This window comes from Hypanus sabinus, chromosome 10 (genome assembly GCF_030144855.1).
Source record: "Hypanus sabinus isolate sHypSab1 chromosome 10, sHypSab1.hap1, whole genome shotgun sequence".
Classification (NCBI taxonomy): Eukaryota; Metazoa; Chordata; class Chondrichthyes; order Myliobatiformes; family Dasyatidae; genus Hypanus; species Hypanus sabinus.
In genome coordinates this window covers 21,405,710-21,429,422 of record NC_082715.1, presented here as the reverse complement: position 1 = coordinate 21,429,422, position 23,713 = coordinate 21,405,710, and the positions used below count along the sequence as shown (strand labels likewise).

The 23,713-nt window shown below is 42.2% G+C and overlaps 1 long non-coding RNA gene across 1 annotated transcript in view; it reads left to right on the top strand.

The window, feature by feature from the left end:
- LOC132400493 (uncharacterized) overlaps nucleotides 1-23,422 on the top strand; it is an 86,206-nt gene extending 62,784 nt beyond the window's left edge. The window contains exon 3 of the long non-coding RNA XR_009514270.1: nucleotides 22,178-23,422. This is a non-coding gene — a long non-coding RNA (uncharacterized LOC132400493). The remainder of the gene's footprint in view (nucleotides 1-22,177) is intronic.
- Nucleotides 23,423-23,713: the final 291 nt, after the last annotated feature.

Sequence of the window (23,713 nt, the reverse complement as noted above, 5' to 3'; positions counted from 1 at the left end):
CAGATATGGCAATTCAAGTGCATTTCAGATGTAGGAAGCAACAGAGATTCTATCTGACACACTATGATCACCATTGCTCGTATCTATGGGAAGTGCTCCCTCAAGAAGGCAATATCTGGCAGGAGTCTGTGCCAGGAAAAAACTAAACCCTAGCCGGCCCGCTCTCCCGTCCATTCTGCTCTCCAATGGACATTAAATTGGACTACATCTGTGGCAACGAAATACTCGGTGGGAGTACAGAAACGGACGGAATCCCAGATGTCACCATTCAGCTGATTATTTATGTAACAGATTTTCCCCCAAGCCATCGGACTACCAACCTACTGCCCTCTGCTGTGCCTATTGTCTTGTTTATTATTTATTGTAATACCTGCACTGTTCTGTGTACTTTATGCAGTCCTGGGTAGGTCTGCAGTCTAGTGTAGTTTTTGTGTTGGTTTACGTAGTTCAGTGTAGTTTTTGTATTGTTCATGTAGCACCAGGGTCCTGAAAAACGTTGTCACATTTTAACTGTGTACTGTACCAGCAGTTATGGTCAAAATGACAATAAAAGTGACTTGACTTGACTTGACTTGCCTTCACTTGACTTGATCTATCATCAAAGATTCTCTCCCTCTGGGCCATATCTTCTGACAGCTGCCATCAGACAGAAGGTACAGAAGACTGAAATCCCACACCACCAAGTTCAAGAACAGCTGCTTCCCTTCAACCTATCAGTTCTCGAATTAAGCTGCAAAACCCTAGACACTACAGTTTAGCAACACTATGACCAATTTGATAACATTGCATTAAACTGGACATAATTTGTTCCATAGACACGAGGAAATCTGAAGATGCTGGAAATTCAAGCAACAGTCACAAAATGCTGGTGGAACACAGCAGGCCAGGCAGCATCAATAGGGAGAAGTACAGTTGTCTGCATTCCTGCATTCCACCAACATTTTGTGTGTGTTAATTTGATCCATTCTTTCTTGTAAATAGAGTATAATTTATGTTCAATTTATATTTTTCTTGTGAATGCTGCTTATATGAGTGCCTATGATGATAATACTGCAAATACATCTTTCTTTGGATCTATATGTATATACACTGATGGATACGGTATGACAATAAACTTAACTTTGACTTTATGGAAGGCAGACTCACTTCAAACATGGAAGATATCTAGTTCGTTACAGAAGATCTTCAGTGGCAGACTCACAGAGAGTGGAGCAAGCAAGGTCAAAGCCACAAGTTCAACATTGGCCTTCTTTCTCCCTCATTAAAGACTGACTTTCTACTAAAGATTCATCCATTTTCTGAAGCATGCAAGCAAGCTCAGTTGTTGCAATGATAATGTCACCTGGCAATACAGCATATGCCAATTGCATAGCACTGGTACCGTGGCCCAGCTAGTAGAGCTGTTGCATCTCTTGGCTTCTATTCTGACCTCCTGTGCTTCTGTGTGGAATTTCTATGTTCCCTCTGTGTTGGTGGAAGCTACCACCCCCCCTCCCTACCTCCTGCTCTCTACCAGATCCCAAAGATGGAGCAGTTGTAAGTTCATTGGCCAAAACAATGGTGTGTAGATGAATGATAGAATCTGGAGAGAGTTGCCGAGAATGTGGGGAGAGCGAAGTGGGATAAATATCAGAACTGGAATCAGGTTTATTTCCACCGACATTTGTCGTAAACTTTATTGTCTTGCAGCAGCAGTGCAGGTCAAGCCAGAAAAATTTTCTGAGTTACAAAATAAATAAGTAGTGTTAATGACAAATAACAGGGCAACGTAGGCAGTGTTCATTGTCTGTCCAGAAATCATGTGGTGGATGGAAAGAAGTTATTCTTAAAATGTTGAGTATGGGTCCTCAGGCTCCTGTACCTCCTCCCTGTTGGCAGCAGCGAGAAGATGGCATGCCCTGAATGCAGAGGGTCTTTAATCATACATTCTGCTTTCTTGAGGCATCACTTATTGACGATGTCCTGGACAATGCGGGGGCTTTGTGCTCATGGTGACTACATCTCCTCACAGCCTACAGGTCTACAGTCTCCTGTGACCCTGAGCTTTGGAGCTTTCAAACCAGGTGGTGAGGCAACCAGTTCAAATGTTCTCCACCAAACATCTTCAAAGATCTGCAAGTGTCATTGTTGACATATGAAATCTCCTCAAACTCCTAATAGTGGTTGACATGCCTCCTTTGGGGCCACATCAATGTGCTGAGCCCAGGATGGAACTTCTGTGATGCTGATGCCCAGGAACTTGAAGCTGCTCAACCTTTCTACCACTGTCCCCTCAATGAGGACCACTGTGTGTCCTTGGTGGGTGCTTGGTGATCGGATCGGATTCATTGGGTATGTGGGCCTGTTTCATAGAGCACAGAAATGGATCTTTCTGCCCACTATGCCCATGCCAGCATCTAAATTAAACTCATTTTACCACATTTTGACTGTATTGTTCTACACTTTGCCTATTTAAGTATACTCTTTCAATTTATTGATTTAAGTATACTATTTAAGTGACGTGGTGGTGGGGTCCCAGCCCAGAGCATATCGAGGTGACAGTGCGAGGAATGATCCGATGTTTGGATGATCTAAATGCTCGGCCAGATTGAAAAGGCAGGGAACTGGGACCAGAGACCAGGGTCGTACTGGTTCTGCTCACTGCTCCGGAACGTTTACTTAGCTCTGCATTGAACTGAGGCTGTGGCCTGTTCCAGTTACTCCAGGTTCGGTGAAAACTAGAGTTAAGATTTGATCAGTCATGATCTTGTTGAATGGCGGAGCAGGCTTGAGGGGCCGATTGGCCTACTCCTGCTCCTATCTCTTACGTTATGTTATATTATGTTATGTATTGTGCCTGTGGACTCACTTCCGTTCTGAATGCTATTTGCTGACTTTAACGTTTGCACAATTTGTTTTTTGTCCCTCTGCACACTGAGTGTTTGACAGTCTTCTTGTTTTTATGGGTTCTTTTCGGTTTCTTTGTTTCGCAGCTCCCTTTAAGCAGATGAATCTCAAAGGTGAATAATGTATACATACTTTGATAATAAATATACTTTGAATTTAGAACTTTACTTCTACAAGGGGTGATATAACTCATCTAGTTCTACCGTAGGCCACAAACTTATCAATCACCCGTGCTGTGGACACTTTCTGGAGGTCCAAGATCCATATGCTCCACGACCGCTGGACTAAGTGTGTAAATGTAGGAGGGGACTATGTTGAAAAATAAATGTGCTAGGTTTTCTAAAACTGACTTGTTCTATCTTAGGCCATGAACTTATCAATCACCCTTTGTAAATGTCTTTTTTAAGTCTAGCCAATGCATTTGATTCCATCACTTTTGTTGGCAATGAATTCTGGATATCACTCACACTGTAAAAATGCCCCTTTGATCCCTTTAAATCTCTTTCATCTTGCTTAAGACTATGTTCTCCTTTTTCAAGTCAAGTCAAGTCATTTTTATTGTCATTTCGACCATCACCGCTGGTACAGTACATAGTAAAAATGAGACAACGTTTCTCAGGACCATGGTGTTTCATGACACAGTACAAAAAACTAGACTGAACTAAGTAAAAAAAAACAACACAGAGAAAGCTACGCTAGACTACAGACCTATACAGGACTACATAAAGTGCACAAAAACAGTGCAGGCATTTCAATAAATAATAAACAGGACAATAGGGCAAGGTGTCAGTCCAGGCTTCGGGTATTGAGGAGTCTGATAGCTTGGGGGAAGAAACTGTTACATAGTCTGGTTGTGAGAGCCCGAATGCTTCGGAGCCTTTTCTCAGATGGCAGGAGGGAGAAGAGATTGTATGAGGGGTGCATGGGGTCCTTCATGATGCTGTTTCCTTTGCGGATGCAGCGTGTGGTGTAAGTGTCTGTGATGGCGGGAAGAGAAAGGTCAGAAAGGCCTTTAACAAGGAAAATGAATTTGACTATCTATGCTGCTTATGCCTCTCCTAATCCATCAATGCTATTTCCATGCCGTATGGCTCCATGTGTGAATAACAAGCTCCATGCATGAACTCATCATGTGGACAACTTACAGGAACACACATAATTTTTACTGCTCATTACATGCAGAAATGCTCGTTACATTTAACGATCAAAACAATGCACACAAAATGCCAGAGGAACTCAGCAGGTCAGGCAGCATCTATGCAAGTGAATAAACAGTCAACATTTTGAGCCGAGACCTTTCTTCAGGATTGGAAGGAAGGGGGAAGATGTTGGAATAGAGGGAGGGGATGGAAGGACTCAAGTGGGTTGGTAAGATAAAGAGCTGGGGAAGGGATCTGGTAGGAGAGGAGAGTGGTCTATAAGAGAAAGGGAAGGAGGATGGGACGCAGGGGGGTGTGACAGGGAGGTGAGAAAAGGTAAGGAGTCAGACTGGGGAACAGAAGAAGAGGGGATGGGAAGAGAAAAATCTTTTTACCTGACGGAGAAATCCATATGCATGCCAACAGGTTGGATGCTACCCAGACGGAATATAAGGTGTTGCTCCTCCACCCTGACGGTGGCCTCATCTTGGAGCAAGAGATGGCAATGGACTGACATGTCAGAATGGGAATGGGAATCAGAATTAAAATGTTTGGCAACCAGGAATTTCCATTTTGGCAGATGGAGCAGAGGTGCTCTATGAAGCGGCCCTCCAATTTACAACGGCTCTCAGAGGAGGTTGCACCGAGAGCACCGGACACAATAAACCATCCCAGCAGGTGAAGTGTTGCCTCACTTGGGGCCCTGAATGAAGGTGAAGGAGGAAGTGAATGGGCAGATCTAGCACTAAGGTTGCTTGCAGTGATGTTCCGAGAGGAAAGAATGGACAAGAAGTCTCAGTTGAAGCATTTCCGGCAGAAAGCGGAGAGGGGAGATAAAGATATGTTTAGTGGTTGGACTCCTCTGGAGATAGTGGATGTTATGGGCTGTTTGTTTGTGGAGTTGGTTGAGTTGGAGGCTCATGGGGTGGTAGGTAAGGACAGGAGTAACTCTATCAATATTACGGTAGTGGGAAGAGGGGGTGAGCTCAGATGTTTGGGAGATGGAGGAGATGTGGGTCAGGGGAACATCAATAATGGAGGAAAGGAAACTAGCAGATGTCCTAGAAAGGAAAGCCACATCCTGGGAACAGATGCAGCAGAGGTAAAAGCAGTGAGTAAAGGAGATGGGTTGGGGGTTGAGGGGCAAAAGGTATATTCAAGATAACTGTGGGAGTTGATGCATTTATGAAAGGTACTCATTGACAGATAGTCTCCAGAAATCGAGACAAAGAGACTGTGAAAGCGAAAGGTGGTGTCAGAAATGGACCAAGTGAACTTAAGGGCAGGATGGAAGTTAGAGGCAAAGTTGATGATATTGACCAGCTCAGATTGGGTGTATGAGGCAGGACCAATGCATTCATCAATAAAGCTGAGAAAGAGTTGGGGAGCATTACTGGGGAATTTTGGAACGTGGACTGTTCTATGTAGTCAATGAAGAGGCAGCTATAGCTGGGGCCCATGCAGGTCCCCGTGGCTACCCTTGAAGTCTGGAGAAAGTGGGAGGAGCGGAAGGAAAAATTGTTGAGGGTGAGGACCCATTCTGCCAGACAGAGTGGGTGGTGGTGGTGGAGGGGAACTAGTTGGGTCTTCTGTTGAGAAAGAAGCAGAGAGCTTTGAGGCCTTATTGATGGGGGCTAGAAGTATGTTGGGACTGTACATCCATCGTGAAAATGAGGCAGTCAGTGACAGGGATACTGATGAGAATGAAAGTGTGCTAAGAGTCATGGATGTAGGTGGGAAGGGACTGAAGCAAGGGAGATAGAATGGAGTCAAGGTGTGAGAACATATAATCGGTGGAGCAGGAGCAGGTAGAGACAAGAGGCGTCCCTAGACAGTCAGGTTTGTGGATTTTGGGTAGGAGGTAGAAGCAAGCAGTGTGGGATAATGGAGCTATAAGTTTGGTGGCAGTGGATGGGTGTTCTCCAGAGGTGATGATGTCAGTCAAATCTAGCGATCAAATCTCCATTTGTAATTTGGAATCACAAAGGTATTGATGAAAATCTGTCGCTACACATGATCAGATTTCTAAATCGCTGTTGGTTCCTCTTAAATGCAAGAAAACAAGAAAGAGTTACAAAGGCCAGAAATATGCCTCCCACACTGCCTGATATAGCTGGGCCAGCAGTTATTTCAGGCACAGACTCTCCTTCGCCCATATGTGGAAACCGGAGCTCCCAGGGTGGAGAGGCCTCTTTCAATGGATTCAGGCAGCTTTTGCCTCTGTGTGGTGCCTGGCAAATCAATACGTCAAAGATGATGTGGAGATCAGTATCACATCAATATTCAAGAGGTAAAATACCTAAATTAGAGGGTCACAATTTCTAGATGTTATCCTAGATGTTCAGATATTACAACAATGTTGGATTTGGACAGTATTGCGATGTTAGTTCAGCTCCATTTTTAAATGAAAACATCTCATGTGTCACACTAAACATGTTACATAAACAGGAATAATTATTCTTGGAATCATTTCATAATAGGATATTTTGGACTGAATGTAAGTTTCCATGTTGCACATCTGTGGGGCTTTGCTTTTATAGTTTCCTATGAAATGTAGCACACAGTGAAATTGACACTGTCTGCAATATACCCAGCACTAGGCAAACTCACTTCTTCAAATGCTATTCAGGAACACTTATCATTTGGGAATCAGACCAAAATATTTTATAGAGTAAGTGTTAAAGCTGGTCAAAAGTTGGAAAGTATGCTCACTACCTGTAAAAAAATGCATTTTGATTTCCAGTAACAAATTACTTGAAGCATTTGTGAGTTACTAAACAAGAATGCCATTAGATTTAATATGCTGGTGTTTTCTGAGCATTTTGGCCAACATCCTTTTAAGGGTCATAGAGTCATAGAAAAGGACTGCACAGAAAAAGGCCCTTCAGCCCATCTAGTCTATGCTGAGCCTTTTAAACAGCCTACTCCCATCGACCCTCACCGGGACCATGGCCGTCCATACCCCTATCATCCATGTACCTATCAAACTTCCTTTAGAAGTTGAACGAGCTGGCATGCACAATTTGTGCTGGTAGCTCGTTCTGCACTCTCACGACCCTCTGAGTGAAGAAGTTTCCCTTCAGGTTTCCCCTAAACTTTTTACCTTTCATCATTAACCCATAACATCTAGTTGTAGTCCTACCCAACCTCAGTGGAAAATGCCTGCTCATATTTACCCTACCTATACCAGTCATAATTTTGTATACCTCTATCAAATCTCCTTTTAATCTTCTGCACTCCAAGGAATAAAGTCCTAACCTATTCAATCTTTCCTTTTAACTCAGATCCTCCAGACCCTGCAGTATTTTTGTGAATTTTCTCTGTACTCTTTCAACCTTATTTACATCTTTCCTGTAGGTGGGTAACTGTAACTGCACACAATACCCCAAATCAGGCCTCACCGATGTCTTGTATAACTTCAACATCATATCTCAACTCCTGTACTCAGTATTTATGAAGGCCAACATGCCAGAAGTTTTCTTTCCAGAGCTATGACACCACCTTCAATGAATTATGGATGTGTGTTCATTCAATCACACTCTTCAGTGCCCTAGCATTCACCATGTAAGATCTACCCTGGTTGGTCCTGCTGAAGTGAAACACATTAAGTTCTATCTGCTGCTTTTCTGCCTATTTTTCAGGCTGATCCAGATCACTCTGCAAGCCATGATAGTCTTCCTCACTGTCCACTACACCCCCAATCTTTGTGTCATCTGCAAACTAACTGATCCAGTTAACCACATTATTATCCAGAACTTTGATATATAAACCACCAATCCCCATGGCACTCACTAGTCACGGGCCTCCGGTCAGAGAAGCAACAATCTGTTACAAAGTAAAGTGGGTCAAGAGTGTTCAAATGTGTTTTACCCCAGTGGTTCATAGCTTTGATATAAAAGAGGGACCTCGTGCAAATGCAGTTCACGCACGCACGAACGCACACATGCACATACGCACACACACATACACACACACACACCATTTGTCAAGCACCAATAACTTGGGCTCCAACTGTCCATCCATGCCAATGATGAATCCATCACTGAATATATTAACATGGAGCACTGACAAAAGAAAGCAACGTCTTGTCATCAAAGCCCCCCATCAACCAGGCCAAGCTTTCTTCTCACTCTTACTATGATGTAGGAGGTACAAAAGTCTTGGGTCCCACCTCACCAGGTTTAGGAACAGTTATACCTACAACTATCAGTTTCCTGAACTGGCATGGGTAACTGCTCTGAGCTGATTCTACGACCTACCTACTCACTTTCAGGGGCTCTTTAGGCTCATGCTCTCAGTAATATGTTTTATTTGCACAGTTTGCATATTGATTTCTTGTCAGTTTTGTTTATTTATGTACAGTTTTCTCAAAAATTCTATTTCTTTTTTTCCATTCAATGCCTGCAAGAAAATGAACCTCTAGGTGGTATGTGGTAACTTATACGTACTTTGATAATAAATTTATTTGGAACTTTGAAGTCCCAAGCATTCTGCATCATGTTTGGAACCTGCACCATCATCACTCCATCAGTGGGAGCCCTCAGAGCAGGTCTTCACCAGATGTGGTCCTCGTTAGCACCTCTGGCTGCTGTGAAGACTCATCACTGCTAACCACCCAGGCAGAATTATTGGTGTCTAGGCCTGCTAGTGGGGGATGATTTTACCCCAGCTGTTATCTTCCAGAAACTGTTCTCAGTACAGCAAATTGGATGGCAAAATAGGATGGCCACTACTGGTCACTTCAAAGGATAATGAGCTTGGGAGAAACTTTGAACACAACCCTCCAAATGAACTACTGGTGCAAAACCTAGGCTCAATCCATTCTGCTTCTCTATTGTTTCATTTTCCTTGAACCAATATTTATACTGTTCATTCAGGCACTAATTGATGGACATGCTTTGTTATCATTAACATCTGTTCTTGCTGTGGTATCAGTCCCCGAGAACTCAGAGTGAACATCTGGCCCAGCTAGTTGTGCAGTTATAGATCTTAAGGTCATCTTGCTTAATTTTTCTGATGAGTTCCTGCTCCTGTTCTGCAATCCAGGCTTGGTTGAACAAAATGTCTTTAACGTGACCTAGCATGCAATCGTTTCCATTGTAAGATTAATCAGATGTTCTGGTTAAAATTGTTGCTTTGCTGGGTTGTTCTAAGGAATAGGATGGAATAACTTCAAAACAGCATGGGGCTAAATCTTTTAGCCAGTGAAAATTCACCAAGGGCTCGCCTGCAGGCAGGCAGCCTGCTAGCTTTAGGAAGTCTGCATTAGGAGAGGGTCAAACCTGTGAGCGGCAGGCAACCGTAAAATCTGTGAGAGATTGTCAGAGAATGGGGTAGACCAGGGTCTAAGAGTTTCGGATAATGCCCTGGTAGGCTTGGCAGAGGTGCAAGGCGGAGGTGGGAAAAATCGATGGAAGGCGTGGTAACAAATTGCAATAAAGGTCAATGTCGCAAGTTAGGCATTAGGGAAAGAATGTAGTGTTACAGAAATTCAATGATCTCATTCTTGAAATAGAGTCATAGAAAAGCCCCACACAGAAAGAGGCCATTCTGCCCTACTAGTCTGTGCCAAACCATTTAAAATGTCTACTCCCATTCACCGCACCCTGACCATAGCCGTCCATACCCCTGACATCCATGTACCTATCCAAACTTATCTTAACCTTTGAAATCAATCTCACATGCACTATTTCTGCTGGCAGCTTGTTCCATACCCTCATAACCCTCTGAGTGAAGAAGTTTCCCCTAATATTCCCCTTAATCTTTTCACTGTTCACACTTACCCATCTCCTCTAGCTATATCTATTGCATCATATCCGGTGTAACGATCCTTTACACTTGTGTGCTGAAGAATGACAATAGACAATGATGGACTTTGAATCTTGTATCGATTGTTTCTTCCACTGAAAATCATCTAACAAACAGGTATAAGAAAAGGAGCACCAGATCGTCAGCTGTGCATATGGAAGACTATTGCTAAGGAAATGAGCCGAGGTCATTAGCTGATTTTTTTTTGTGCAATAAAACAACATTTCCTTTGGAAATCTAGTAACAAATGTTACTTTTGTGATAGTTTTACTTCTGCAAGTAGCCAAGAAAATACTGTGTTGACCAGAGACAATTTGTGGCATTGTTAGTGAATAAAGAATTAAAGGATTGTTGTTATTGATTTTGCCTGATAGTGAAGACAGAGCAGGCAGGAAAGGGAAGCATGGATTCATCATTAGAGTAAGCAACAGCAAAACATACACCAGGCTGCTGTTTTCGATTACAGCTCAGTGTTCAATTCCATCATCCCCTGTGGATTAATCAGTAGGCTTCTAAAACTGAGCCTTTGTGCTGGATCCTCAACTTCCTCATTAGCGGGCTACAATCAGTATGGATCCTTGATAACATCTCCATCTTGCTGACAATCAACAAAGGCACACTTCAATGAAGCGTGCTTAGCCCACAGTTCCAGGCACAGCTAAGGCACTATCTATAAATTTGCAATGACAGCGCTGTTGTTAGCAGAATCTCAGACTGTGTCTCAGATCAGCTGTCTGAGCGGAGTCACAACGCCAACCTCACACTTGATGCCAGCAGGATCAAGGAGATGATTGGAGATTTCAGGAAGGAGAAATCAGGAGAACACATACAATTCCACATTGATGGGTGAGTGCTGGATGGGGTGAGCAGCTCTAAATTCCTGGCTGTCAACATCTCAGAGGACATAAGGTACTGTGCAAAAGTCTTGGACATAGACATATATTCACCCTCCCCTTGGAAGTTTTCATGTTCTATTGTTTTGCAACATGGAGTCACAGTGGATTTCATTTGGCTTTTTTGACGCTGATCAACAGGAAAATACTCTTTTGTGTCAAAGGGAAAAGAGATCTCTACAAAGTGATCTAAATTAACTACAGATATAAAACACAAAATAATTGATTGCACCCCTTTTATATGATACAGCAAATCCACCTGGTTGCAAAGTGGAGAGGACAAGGAATTAAATATTCAAGGGTATCAGGTAATACAGAAAGATAGGCAGGAAGGCAAAGGAGGTGGGGTGGTGCTCTTGATTCGGGATGAGATCAGGGCGATTGTGAGAGACGATATAAGATCTACGGAGCAGAATGTTGAGTCCATCTGGGTAGAGATTAAGAATAGTAAAGGGGAAAAATAACTGGTGGGAGTTGTCTATAGACCACCTAATAAAAATATTGCCGTGGCAGAGGTGATTAACCAAGAAATCGAAGGCGTTTGATAAGTTGCTACACAAGAGACATAAATAGGATACGGATGCGTGGAGTTGGAGGAAGTGTATTAGTGTGGATAGTGGATTGGTTAATCAATAGAAGGTAGAGAGCTGGTATAAATGGGTGTTTCTCCGGTTGGCAGTCAGTGGTGAGTGGGGTGCCGCAGGGGCTGGTGCTGGGCCCACAGCTGTTTACCATTTACATTGATGATTTGTAAGAGGGGACTGAGAGTAGCATAGTAACATTTGCTGATGACACTAAACTGAATGGAAAAGCAAATTGTACAGAGGATGTGGAGAGTCTGCAGAGGGATATAGATAGGTTAATTGAGTGGGTCAAGGTCTAGCAGATGGAATGCAACGTTGGTAAATGCAAGATCATCCACTTTGGAAGGAATAATAGAAGAGCAGATTATTATTTAAATGGTGAAATGTTGCAGCATGCAGCTGTGCAGAGGGATTTGGGAGTGCTCGTGCATGAACTGCAATAAAGTTGGCTTGCAGGTATAACAAGTTATTAAGAAGACAAACAGAATGATGGCCATTGCTAGAGGGATTGAATTCAAGAGCAGGGAGGTCATGCTGAAATTATACAGGGTACTGGTGAGGTCACACCTGGAGTACTGTGTGCAGTTCTGGTCTCCATACTTGAGGAAGGATATACTGGCTTTGGAGGCAATACAGAAGAGGTTCACCAGGTTGATTCCAGAGATGAAGGGGTTAACCTAAGATGAGAGATTGAGTCGCCTGGGATTTTACTCTCCGGAATTCAGAAGAATGAGAGGGGATCTTATAGAAACATACAAAATTTTGAAAGGGATAGATAAAATACAAATAGGAAAGTTGTTTCCATTGGTAGGTGAGACTAGAACTAGGGGACATTGCTTCAAGATTCAGGGGAGAAGATTTAGGATGGAGATGAGGAGAAACTGTTTCTCTCAGAGAGTGGTGAATCTGTGGAATTCTCTGCCCAGGGAAGTAGTTGAGGCTTCTTCACTAAATATATTTAAGATACAGTTAGATAGATTTTTACATAATAGGGGAATTAAGGGTTATGAGGAAAAGGCAGGTAGATGGAGCTGAGTTTACAGATAGATCAGCCATGATCTTATTGAATCCAGGGCAGGCTTGATGGGCTGAATGGCCTACTCCTGCTCATATTTCTTATGTTATGTTCTCATGTTATCACTGGTGCAGCCAATTGGTTTTAGAAGTCACATTATTAGTTAAGTGGAGATCTGTTTTTGGAGACCCGTGTGCAGTCAAGGTGTTTCAAATGATTGTAGTAAAAATCCACCTGTATCTGGAAGATCCAACTGCTGGTGAGTCAGTGTCCTGGCAAAAAGCTACATGATGAGGACTAAAGAACACACCAAACAATTATGCAAAAAGGTTATTGAAAAGCACAAGTCAGACGATGGATACGAGAAAAATTCCCAGTCACTGAAAATCCATCGGAGTACAGTTAAATCGATCACTCAGAAATGGAAAGAATATGGCACAGCTCTAAATCTACCTAGAGCAGGCTGTCCTCAAAAATGAAGTCACTTTGTAAGAAGTGAACTAGTGAGGGAGGCCACTAAGAGAACTATGACAACTCTGGAGGAGTTACAAGCTTCAGTGGCTGATACGGCAGAGTCTGACTGTTGAGCGGGTGCCTCTTTATGGGAGAGTGGTAAAGAGATAACACTGTAAAAAAAAACTCACATGAAATCTCGGCTCGAGTTTGCCAAAAGGCATGTGGAAGACTCTGGAGTCAGCTGAAAGAAGGTTCTATGATCTGATGAAATCAAAATTGAGCTTTTTGGCCATCAGAACTTTTGGAACTTAGCAGGCCAGGCAGCATCTATGGCAAAGAGTACTGTCGACATTTTGGGACAAGACCCTTCAGCAGGATTGGAGAGAAAAGGATGAGGAGTAGATTTAAAAGGTGGGGAGGGGAGAAGGAAACACAAGGTGGTCGGTGAAACCTGAAGGGGGAGGGATGAAGTAAAGAGCTGGGAAGTTAGTTGGTGAAAGAAATAAAGCACTGGAGAAGGGGGAGTCTGATAGAAGAGAACAGAAAGCCATGGGAGAAAGAAAAAGGAGAGGAGCACCAGAGGGAGGTGATAGGCGGGCAGGGAGATAAGGTGAGAGAGGGAAAAAGGGATGGTGAATGGTGAGGGAGGGCAATGTTAGTAGTGCATGACAGAAATAATAAAAGTGAAGTAATGTTCATGGTTTCAATGTCCATTTAGAAATTGTATGGCAGAGGGGGAGAAGCTGTTCCTAAATTACTGAGTGTGTGCCTTCAGGCTTCTGTACCCCCCTTCCTGATGATAACAATGAAAAGGGAGCGTGCCCTGTTGATGGGGATCCTAAATAATGGACACCACCCTTCTGAAGCAACACTCCTTGAAGATGTCTTGGATACTACAGAGGCTAGACCCATGATGGAGCTGATTAATTTTGCAACTCTCTGTAGCTTTTTTTTGATCCCATGCAGTAGCCCCCCTCCCCAATACCAGCCAGTGATGCAGCCTGTCAGTATGCTCTCCATGGTACATGTGTAGATGCACATCATGAGCCTCTCCCTCATTAAGCCTAAAGATGTAGGGGAGAAGAAAGAAAAGGATAATAAATTTGAATACATTGTTAGGGATGAAAAGAGAGGAGGAGGTGGAGAGTATCTTAAATGTATCTATTTTAATGCTAGGAGCATTGTAAGAAAGGTGGATGAGCTTAAAGCATGGATTGATACCTGGAATTATGAGGTTGTAGCTATTAGTGAAACATGGTTGCAGGAAGGGTGTGATTGGCAATTAAATATTCCTGGATTTAGTTGCTTCAGGTGTGATAATGTAGGAGGGGCCAGAGGAGGAGGTGTTGCATTGCTTGTCCGAGAAAATCTTATGGCGGTGCTTTGGAAGGATAGATTAGAGAGCTCCTCTAGAGAGGCTATTTGGGTGGAATTGAGGAATGGGAAAGATGTAGTAAAACTGATAGGAGTGTATTATAGGCCACCTAATGGGGAGCATGAGTTGGAAGAGAAAGTGTGTAAGGAGATAGCAGATATTTGTAGTAAACACAAGGTGGTGATTGTGGGAGATTTTAATTTTCTACACGAAGATTGGGAAGCTCATTCTGTAAAAGGGCTGGATGGTTTAGAGTTTGTGAAATGTGTGCAGGATAGTTTTTTGCAACAATACATAGAAGTACCGACTAGAGATGGGGCAGTGTTGGATCTCCTGTTAGGGAATGTGATAGGTCAGCTGACAGATGTATGTGCTGGGGAGAACTTCGGGTCCAGTGATCACAATAGCATTAGCTTCAATATAATTATGGAGAAGGACAGGACTGGACCTAAAGTTGAGATTTTTGATTGGAGAAAGGCTAACTTTGAGGAGATGCGAACAGATTTAGAGAGAGTGGATTGGGTCAAGTTGTTTTATGGGAAGGATGTAATAGAGAAATGGAGGTCATTTAAGGAGAAATTATGAGGGTACAGAATCTTTATGTTCCTGTTAGGTTGAAAGGAAAGGTTAAAGGTGTGAAAGCACCATGGTTTTCAAGGGATATTAGAAACTTGGTTCGGAAAAAGAGAGATGTCTACAATAGATACAGGCAGCATGGAGTAAAGGAATTGCTCGAGGAATATAAAGAATGTAAAAGGAATCTTAAAAAAGAGATAGAAAAGCTAAAAGAAGATTTTTTTTGAAGAAGTTACGAGGAATGTTGACGAGGGTAAGGCAGTGGATGTAGTCTATATGGACTTCAGCAAAGCCTTTGACAAAGTTCCACATGGAAGGTTAGTTAAGGTTCAGTCGTTAGGTATTAATGCTGGAGTAATAAAATGGATTCAACAGTGGCTAGATGGGAGATGCCAGAGAGTAGTGGTGGATAATTGTTTATCGGGATGGAGGCCGGTGACTAGCGGGGTGCCTCAGGGATCTGTTTTGGGCCCAATGTTGTTTGTAATATACATAAATGATCTGGATGATGGGTTGGTAAATTGGACTAGTAAGTATGCCGATGATACTAAGGTAGGAGGTGTTGTGGATAATGAGGTGGGTTTTCAAAGCTTGCAGGGAGATTTATGCCAGTTAGAAGAATGGGCTGAATGGTGGCAGATGGAGTTTAATGCTGAGAAGTGTGAGGTTCTACATTTTGGCAGGAATAATCCAAATAGAACATACAGGGCAAATGGTAGGGCATTGAGGAATGCAGTGGAACAGAGAGATTTAGGAATAACAGTGCATAGTTCCCTGAAGGTAGAGTCTAATGTAGATAGGGTGGTGAAGAAGGCTTTTGGAATGCTGGCCTTTATAAATCAAAGCATTGAGTACAGAAGTTGGGATGTAATGTTAAAATTGTACAAGGCATTAGTAAGGCCAAATTTGGAATATTGTGTACAGTTCTGGTCACCGAATTATAAGAAAGATATCAATAAATTAGAGAGAGTGCAGAGACGATTTACTAGGATGTTACCTGGGTTTCAGCACTTAAGTTACAGAATGTTGAACAAGTTAGGTCTCTATTCATTGGAGCGTAGAAGGTTGAGGGGGGATTTGATCGAGGTATTTAAAATTTTGAGAGGGATAGATAGAGTTGACATGAATAGGCTGTTTCCATTGAGAGTAGGGGAGATTCAAACGAGAGGACATGATTTGAGAGTTAGGGGGCAGAAGTTTAAGGAAACATGAGGGGGTATTTCTTTACTCAGAGAGTGATAGCTGTGTGGAATGAGCTTCCTGTAGAAGTAGTAGAGGCCAGTTCAGTTGTGTCATTTAAGGTAAAATTGGATAGGTATATGGACAGGAAAGGAGTGGAGGGCTATGGGCTGAGTGCGGGTAGGTGGGACTAGGGGAGATTAAGAGTTCGGCATGGACTAGGAGGGCCGAGATGGCCTGTTTCCGTGCTGTGATTGCTATATGGTTATATGGTTATTAGGGGGACTGGAGGTGGAGAGGGTCAGTAACGTTAACTGTCTTGGCATTATCATTTTGGAGGACCTGTCCTGGGACCAGCACGCAGATGCCTTTACAAAGAAGGCACGGAAGTGCCTCTACTTCCATGGAAGTTTGTTTAGAGGTGGCATGTCATCTAAAATGTTGATAAACTTCTATAGGTACACAGTGGAGAGTATCCTGACTGGCTGCATCACAGTCTGGTACGGAAACACCCATGCCCAAGAATGGAAAAGCTTACAAAACATGGTGGATACAGCTCAGTCCATCACTGGAAAACCTCTCTCTGTCATTGTATACTTCTGCATGGATTATCCATCGGGCCATGCTGCCATCAAGAAGGAGTTACAGGAGTCTCAGGTCCTGCAGCACCAGGTTCAGGAATGGCTATCACCCTTCAACCAACAGTCTCCTGAACTAGTGTGGATAACTTCACTCACTTCAGCACTGAACACAACCTATAGACTCACTTTCAACGACATTACAACTCATGTGTTCAGTATTATTCATTTACTTCTTTTTTTTGTATTTACACAGTTTGTTGCTTTTTGCACATTGGCTGTTTGTCTCTGTGTAGCTTTTCATTGATTTTATTGTATTTCTTTGTTCGACTGAGAAGGCAGCAAGAAATGAATCCCTGAGTAGCACACAGTGACATGATAGTGGTAATAATTCAAATAGTTCTAACGGCTCAATTTAACATCAGAGCATGTATACAGTATACAACCTGAAATTCTTACTCTTCACAGACATCTATGAAATAGAAAAAAAACAAAGAATGAATGACAGAATCATCAGAACCCCAGAGCCAGCCACCATGCACAAGCAGCAGTAGAAGCACCATCCCTCCCTTCCCCCCTCAATTGTCCCAGCAAAAGCACTAAACCCTTCCCCCACCATCGCCAAACCTCCAAAGATACCTTGATCCAGAGTCCGTGAAAAGCTACAGTCCATCCCAACACTTCCGTATCTCAGATAGTCACTTTGGTAGTAAATTTACTTTCAACTTTATACAATCATTCTGATCTGAGTCTTCCAGAAACTTCTTTGCTGAAAGCAATCAAGCCTGCTGCTTGCATGAGATGGGTTAAAGCCAAATCAGCACACACCTTTTAATACCTTGTTGTCATTAGATTAGATTGAAAACATCTCTGCACTTGATCTGCAGAAACTGTGTTTTTATTCAATTTCTGTCCAGTTTCCAGTAATATCAGAATATTGAATCCAAGTTTTCCACAATAGCTTATTATAGTCATTAATCTAAACCAAATCATTAAATGTTTCTCCTATTAGTAATAATGGATAAAGATGAAAGAGTCAATCCTTTCTAAAGAATTTACATTAAGTATTGTCAATTATGCCAAAGCTTTTATTTTATAGTCACTGGATTAAAAGATATTACATGACATAGTTTCTAAAGTATAAGTTGAAAATGGTCTTAATTATCTATTCTATAAACATCAACAGAGTTTGAAATATAAAAGATGTCCATAAAGATAATGTTTCAATCTGATAGTTCAAATTAATAACTGCACATCATTAACACCATTCACAATGCAAATAGTGTAATATTGGAAGCAGATTAACAACAAATACAACTAATCTTTAAGACAAAGTATTTGAATTTCCATAGAACTGATATGTAAAGTTATGAATCTCTGAGCTTTCAGGTGAAGTACCATCAGTTTATGGAAAGGGAATATGTAATCAACATGAAGAACTTGCCCTAAATTAACCCTTCAGTTCTCATGCTTAATATATTTTAATTTTAAGCTAGGGCAAAAAAGATTGTCATTTCTGCTAATTGGCAAGATCAATTATATTTTTTTAATGTAACAACAACAACCTATTGTGGTAACCTTCTGCCTAATTCCATCCAGAGTACCTTTCATGTAAGAATTATTTTATGTTCAAAGCAGAAGACTACTCAACTAATACTGTGTGAAAATATATTTGTAACCCTTTATGAATTTGTAACTTTTGTAAAATGCAATGAGACAAAATGGAACCTATGTGATCTGAGAGTGCGTTGCTGGTTTGGATGGAGGCTTTCATGAAATCTGTAGGTGTTTTATGATGGGGGGTGTATTTATGATAAGATATGATTTGACAATAGAGATAATCAGAGATGTCCTCAATGGTTAGATGAATATGTATTTGGTATATTTCAGCAAGGTAATAGTTAAAATGATTTGTATAGTTTTGCACATTCTCATTTCCTCACCTTCTCAGAAAAAACATTTTACAAGGTTTACAGAAGCATTTATTGATTTTCCCTTCTCAACTGACCCAACACAGCTGAGGTTTGTTTCCATATTAAGGAATGAAATGCAGAATCTAAAGTGAAGTCAGCTTACAAGACACGTAGTGATCTTTAATGTAACATGCAGTTCACCTACAGGCATCTTGTTCTTCTTATTACTCAAATGCAATGTTTTTCCCGTTGAATTGTTTCATGGACATTTCATGAAGGAAAACACATTTAGAAAGCAAATTCAATGCCTGTAACTTTAAGTTCTTCACTTTTCACAACACAAATATGAAAGGAAGGACCCTGTTATTGCAGGTCTTATAAATTTGTTGAAGGCAGTTATGGATGACGCAGCTCAGATAAAAGCCGTGCAGTTCAACTTGTCCATGCAGATCTACACCTACTGCCCTCTTTATTAGGTAACCCCTGTACCTAACAAAGTGCCCACTGAGTGTACATTCATGGTCTCCTGCTATGGTAGCCCATCCACTTCAAGATTTGAGGTACTGTGTGCTCGGAGCTGATGTTCTGCATACCACTTTGTAACAAGTGGTTATCTGAGCTACTGTCACCTTCCTGTCAGCTCTGTCTCGTCTCGCCATACTCCCCTCACCTCCCTCATTAGCAAGGCCCTTTTGTCCACAGAACTGCTATTCCCATCATCTTTGTTCTGGTTCTCTGTAAATTCTAGAAACTATTGTGCATAAAAGTCCCAGGAGACCCATAGTTTCTGAGATACTCAAGCCACCCTGTCTGGTACCAACAATCATTCCACAGTCAAAGTCACTTTGATCACATTTCTTCCCCATTCTGATGCCTGGTCTGAACAACAGCTGAACCTCTTGTCCAATTTTACATGCTTTTTTTGCATTGAGTTGCTGCCACTTAATTGGCAAATTAGATGTTTGCATTAATGAGCAGGTGCACCAGTATAGGTAGTAAAGTGGCCACTGAATGTAGATCCTCATTTGAACTAGTCCTATTTATCTGCTTTTGGCATATGTTAATCTAAACTTGTCATATCCATCTACCTATCCTAGTGCCTTTTAAATGCTGTTAACGTACCTGTCCCTAGTACTTCATCTGAAAGTTTATTCCATATGAAGTCCACCCTCTGTGTGAAACAAAAAAATCCCCTGAGTTTCCTATTAAATTTTCCCTTCTCATCGTAAACTTCAGTTCTTGATTGCACAATCCAGGGAAAGGACTATACGGCATCCTCATAAGTTTCCTCTACAACCCTTCCAGCTTTCTTAAATTAGGATAACTGAAACTGAACACATTACTCAAAATGTTGCCTCACCAAGGTCTTGAACAACACAAGTTCATCAATTATAATATGGCAATATGGAAAAAACGTATTTTAACCACAACAAGTGAAGAGAAAACTAAAATTAAAAAAAAAAACAAGTGAAGTAGAAGAGAGATATGAGCAATGATTGGGTAGAATACTGGAACAGAACTATTCCTGATCACATTCTACCCAATCAGGCACTTTGGATTGCCCTCAACACCTCCTCAATGGTCTCCATCAGCTCAGGTGTACTACTACATGCTCAGCCCTCAGCTCTACTCGCTTTACACTTAATACCATGCGGTTATGCACAGCTCAATGTCATATATGATTGCTGATGACACCACTCTCGCAGGCCGAATTAATGATGGTGACAAATCAGCATATTGGAAGTCAGCATAGTGAAATTGAAAATCTGGCTGAGTCGTGCCACAACAACAACCATCTTGTTCAATGACAGCAAGACCAAAGGGCAAATGATTGATTTCAGGAGGAGGAAGGCAGAGGTCCATGTGCTGGTGTTCATCAGGGGATCAGGGGTGGAGAGGGTCAGCAAGTTTAAATTCATTGGTGTTACCATTTTAGAGGAACTGTCCTGGGCTCAGCATGTAAGAGCAATTACGAGGAAACCACAGCAGTGCCTGTACTTCCTTTGGAGCTTGTGAAGATTGAGCATGACAGCTAAACCTTTGCATGCTGGATAGTATATTGACTGGCTGCATCACAGCCTGGTATGGAAAAATCAATGCCCTTGAATGGAAATTCCTACAAAAAGTAGTGGATTTGACCCAGTCCATCATGGTTATAGCCCTACCCTCTATTCAGCACATCTACACAGAGTAGGAAAGTAACGTCCATCATCAAGGACCCCCACCACCCAGTTCATGCTCTCTTCCCACTGCTGCCATCAGGAAAGAGGAGCCTCATTAGCCGCCTAAACCACAGGGACTATTTCACTCAACTTCACTTGCCCCAAACTATGGACTCATGTTCAATGACTCTTCATCTCGTGCTCTCAATATTTGTTGCTTATTTATTTATTATTATTCCTTTTTTCTCTTTCTTTTTGTACTTGCACAGTTTGTTGTCTTTTGCACACTGGCTGTCCACTCCATTGATGTGGTCTTCAAAGCAGAAAGTTCAACGTACATTTATTATCAAAGTACTGAATGTATACATTATCCAATCTTGAGATTCATCTCTTTACAGGAAATCAAAAAGAACCCATAAAAAAGACAACAAATAGGCAATGTGCAGAGAAAGGGAAAAAAAAAACAAAGCATGCAAACAATGAAAGTAAGCAAATAGCTTTTGGAATGGAAGACACAAAGACAGACACGAAGTCTGGTTCAGCTGAAGCAGGCCCACATCCTCTGCCCAGTTCAGCACATAGCAGAATAAACGTCATGGAGCCCAGAGCAGCCGGAGCAGGCCCACAACCTCTACTCGGTTCAGAGAAGAGTGGAGTAAACATCGATGAGCAGTAGGAGAACCAGTCCAACCTTTGCTTCTGGTCGTGACACCCTGCCTTTTCAAGCCATCTGGTCCAGCACTTGAATTATCCAAACATCGTATCGTTCCTTGCTCTAGGATCTGAGCCTCTTCACCTTGATATGCTCTGGGCATGGAACCCACAACTACCTTTCATCTTGTGTCTGATCTTTCCAAATCAGCCCGAAGCTTGGGTTGATCAAACCCCACTCTCGGTTAAGCCGAATCTCCTCCGTTCCAACTTTTCTCTGCCTCGCAAACCCTGACTCTGTCATGAACATGTCTTGATTTCACTCCGATGCTGTCTCAAATATGCCTCAACCCTGCTCCCACTCCTGCTTGAACATGCCTTGACCTCCCTATGACCTTGTCTGGCACCCGCAAGCTTCGACTCTTGACTCAGCCTTGCCTTCGGATGCCTCTTCGTTGTGTAGTGTTTGCCCACACTGCGTCTTTAGACTCGGGGCCAACCTTTTCACCAGGCCATCTGGGGCTGGGTGGTAGAGTGCAGATGTAATATTGGACTTGGACATGAGAGTGTAGAGATAATCAATCAGAGTTCAGGGAAGTAGTCACCCCTAAGTTGGAGAAGGCGAGTGGCTGGGCGACTTTCCCATGATGGGGGAGTCTAGGACAAGAGGACATAGCCTCAGAAAAAAAGGGTGTCCATTTAAAACTGAGATGTGGAGAAATTTCTTTATCCAGAGGATGGTGAATTTGTGGAATTTCTTACAGTTGAGTGAGTTGAAGCAGAGGGTTCTCTTGGTTGGATACGGCATCAAAATTTATTGGGAGAAGGTCGGCGAGTGGGGCTGAGGAGGGGAAAAGTAGGATCAGCCGTGATTGAATGGTGGTGCAGATTTGATGGGACAAATGGCCTAATTCTGCTCCTATGTCTAATGGTCTAATATATCTTTTTCCATTCATTTCCAGGAATGACTGAAACTGTACTGCTACAAACCGTGCTCCATTGTCACGGAGTAAGGGTTCTGGAACACCAGCTCTTGAGAAGAGCTTTCTCAGCACATCAGCAGTGTGTAAGGCTGCAGGGGAGGTCAAGGGGAACATTTCAGGCCACTTTCTAGTTGTATCCACTACTACCAAGAAATTTGTGGCCATGAATGTTCTGGCAAAATCAGCATTAATATTCTGCCAGGGCAAAGTCGGCCATTCCCAGGGACGGAGAGGAGAGGCTCTGCTCTCAGCATCTTCTGTACATGATAGTATCCCAAAGAGTAAGGGAACGTGATATAGAGTGTTCGCCTCTATTATTCCAAACATGTGATATGACTGCACAGGCAAGCTTCACTGGATGATGTGGGTCATAATGTGTACTACAGTGTCTGAGGTCACAATTTCCTTTGCCTTTTGGAAAGGTACGTCACATCGCTTTGGCCATTGCCATTTCTTCCTGATCTGTAGTAATGAGCTTAAGGGGTGGAGCATTAGTCAGGTTTGGCAGCAACCTGTCATAGTAATTGACAATATCTTAAAAAGGTCCACAACTGTGATTCAACTTTTTGCCCTAAAAAAGACATGGTGCATCTAGAGACCAAAGATGCCTGCATTAGGATGCTCTTTTTCAATTTCAGCTCGGCATTCATTACCATCATCCCCTCAGAACTAATCATTAAGTTTCAAGACCCTGCCCTCAATACTTCCTTCTGCAATTAGATCCTTGATTTCTTTGCTTGCAGATGCCTATCAGTTTGGATTGGCAAAAACAACTCCTCCACAATCTCCATTAGCACAGTGGAGAGTATATTGACTGGCAACATCACAACCTGATAGGGAAACATCAATTCCCTTGAATGAAAAGTCCCAAACAAAAGTAATTGATCGATCTCAATCCATCATGGGTAAAGCTCTCCCTACTATTGAGCACACTTTGTTACATTTTCTGCAAGTTTTGCCTTTAAACTGGCATTGGTCTGGTGCATGTGAGCCCCTGCCATAATGGTAATGCAATTTATTCAGTTGGGTAGGTTTCTGTTTAGACATTACAATTTTGTTCATGCTCATTTTTATTCCTGACTGCATCTCTGGCTGATATGTCTGATATTCCATTGATATGTCAATATGAACTGCACTTTTAAATGTGAGTTGTGCTTCAGTTTGGAGACATTTTTGAATGCTTTCTTGTAAAACTCCACAAACTAAGTGATCTTTCAGTGCATAATTAAATCCATCACCGAACTGACAATGCTCATGCGTCCATGTACGATGAACAGGACTCCCTTTCTTTTTGACTCCACTTAGGAACCCTAAAGTGTTCTGCAGTCAACAACAGTTTCAGTTCTAAATGTTCCTGCATTCCGTTCACATTATCAGCAAAGTTCATATCAAGGTTTGGTTGGAGCAGATAAAATACTAAGCAAACTGTATCCTTCCCCCCCCCCCTGTTGTTCTCAGCAATATTAGCATCGCTTTTTCTCTGCTATTTCATTTGCTTCAAAATACTGCTCAATT